Source organism: Peromyscus californicus, unplaced genomic scaffold, assembly GCF_007827085.1.
Source record: "Peromyscus californicus insignis strain IS unplaced genomic scaffold, ASM782708v3 Scaffold_8__1_contigs__length_139910024, whole genome shotgun sequence".
Classification (NCBI taxonomy): Eukaryota; Metazoa; Chordata; class Mammalia; order Rodentia; family Cricetidae; genus Peromyscus; species Peromyscus californicus.
Window position 1 is genome coordinate 68,773,091 of NW_026294606.1, and position 2,473 is coordinate 68,775,563.

The window sequence follows — 2,473 nt, forward strand, 5'->3', positions numbered from 1 at the left end:
GACTAGAACATAATAGATTCCGCTAAAGCCATGCTGAATTTTTATCTGTATTTGCACACAGTGGACTCTGCAAGTGGCAAGTACTCATAAAATGGATATATGGGATAGATTTTCCTGTATCATTGGCTACTGTTATAGGATCATAAATAGATACTATTACCTTTCTATACTAATAGCTCTTTTGCTCACTGATGTATTTTCATAATCTTTCCTATTCAATTCATTTTCATTTCAAATTATCAACACTTCATTATTTTACTGCTGTCAAGAAATTTGAAAAAAATGATAAAAAGATCTTATTGTAAGACTTTTCATTTGATGCACAGGTAAATCTAATGGGCAAAACTAATTACAGGTAAAATGATATCACCATGTTTTTCAAATTAACTCTTCAGCTATAACCAGGGATGGTAAAGTTTAGAAATCAACGGAGATTGTTGGAAGGGATAATGTATCAGTAAAATGGGAAATTTTAATAGAAACCACTTTCCAAAGTCTCCTCTAGTGATTGTTGTAATTGGAGATGCTGGATTGAAAATGTGATAAAAACGTTCAACAACAGGCAGTGTGCCAGCCTTCAGAATGAATTTATCCAGGCACTTTACGACATTAGCTCTTTCGAATAGTCTATCTCTTCGTTATTTGTTCATGAGCTCATTATTTTCTTTATACAGTAATGCTGACAAAAATTTGATCTGACCATCTCATACTGCAAATTCCCTTAAACACACAGCTACTGGCAATATTGCTGCATGCATATTGAGCAAGTTGACAATAAAACTGTATTTGAGCATTGCAGCAGCTTCCAATTTTCAGTAAGAAAGAATTGTAGTCATTGGAGCATGAAGATGATGTGCCCACCAGTGCAGAATGTTAGTGTCTTGCATGTTAAAAGTTTAAATCTTCAGTTAAAATAGTTACAAATGCTTCCAAGTGAACAGCACACACTCTGATGTAGTTCCTCAAATTCAGTCCTAGTAGCTCTCCTGTAGGTATTTGTATTCCAAAAGGCTTAAGTGATGGTGTGGTGAGGGTGGTAATAGCATGCTTTCCCATTTTGTGCTTTTGTGGGGTTTGTGTGTGTGGGGAGGTTGGAGGGTTGTATTTTTTCCCTGCTTGTTTTATGGAGAGAGAGAGAGAGAGAGAGAGAGAGAGAGAGAGAGAGAGAGAGAGAGAGAGAGAGATTGAGAGAGAGAGTTGGGTGAGTGAGAAGTATCTGGGAGGAACTAGAGCAGGGGAGAACATGATCAGAATGCACTATATGAAAAATGTTTTTTTTTGTTTTTTTTAAAGCTGCTATTTTTTTGGAAAGGAAAAACTCAATAGAAAGGAAGATTAAATTCAGGTTTCTCAGTTTGTTCAAAAAATTTCTTTTTATCTGTTTTTTAAGGATGTGGTGGTGAAGCTAGAATTTCAGAAGGCCAGGCATCCCCTGTTGCTGTATGAGAACAAACTGTATATGATTCTGCACATTGGGGTTGGCATCTCTCACATATGGCATTCCTCATATATGTGCTTGTCATGGATCTTCTGGGGCCATGCTCTGCAGATCTCTTCAGTTTCTGTTTAAGAAGGTTCACAATGAAGACTACTTTTGTTAGCTGACCAGATGATCAGTAGAATTGAACACATGCATACAAATAATCTTCTACACAGAGGCATTAAACCAGATAATTTCTGAATGGGTATTGGGCATCACTGTAAGGTTACTCCTTACTGATTTTGGTTTGATCAAAAAATACAGAAGCCACAGCACAAGGCTACACATCCCATTCAGACAAGATAAAAACCTCGATGGCACTGCTCAATATGCTAGCATCAATACACATTTGGTCTTGAGCAGAATCACCAAGATGACATGGAATCTTTAGGGTATGTCTTGATGTATTTTAATAGGACCAGTCTGCCAGTCAAGGGCTAAAGGCTGCAACAAAGAAACAAAAATATGAAAAGATTAGTGAAAGGTCTACTCGTGTTGAAGTTTTGTGTATGCTGTTTCCTGTAGAATTTGGCATGTACTTAAATTACTGTGTGGGCTGTGCCTTGAGGAAGCTCCAGATTGTATGTATCTAAGACAGTATTCAGCATCCTCCTCAGGACCCTGAACTACCAATATTTGATTGGACAGTGTTAAAGCAGAAAGCTGCACAGCAGACAGCCTTCCCCAGGGGGGCGGGGTCAGCAGGCCCAACCCCCCCACAGGCAAGCAAACTGACAAGCTACGAGTAACATGAACATTGTCTGGGTATAAATTGAGGGGGAGAAGCAGCAGTGTAGATAATTAGAGCAGCGTCTGTTTCTCCCCCAATCTAGAACTTTTAGTTCATATGTACAGTGCTGGTGGTTGTGGACAACCATTTACTAGGTATAAAGAACTTAATTTCCATATAAACTGGCTCCAGGCAGCATTGCTGATGCTGGTCCTGAGCTGTAGTTGCAGTAATAATGAATACTAAGTAAGGTAGTGAAATAT

At 38.4% G+C, this 2,473-nt stretch overlaps 1 pseudogene; it reads left to right on the forward strand.

Moving 5' to 3' along the window:
* Positions 1-842: 842 nt before the first annotated feature.
* On the forward strand, positions 843-2,073 carry LOC128104538 (casein kinase I-like; annotated as a pseudogene).
* The last annotated feature ends 400 nt before the right edge of the window (positions 2,074-2,473 follow it).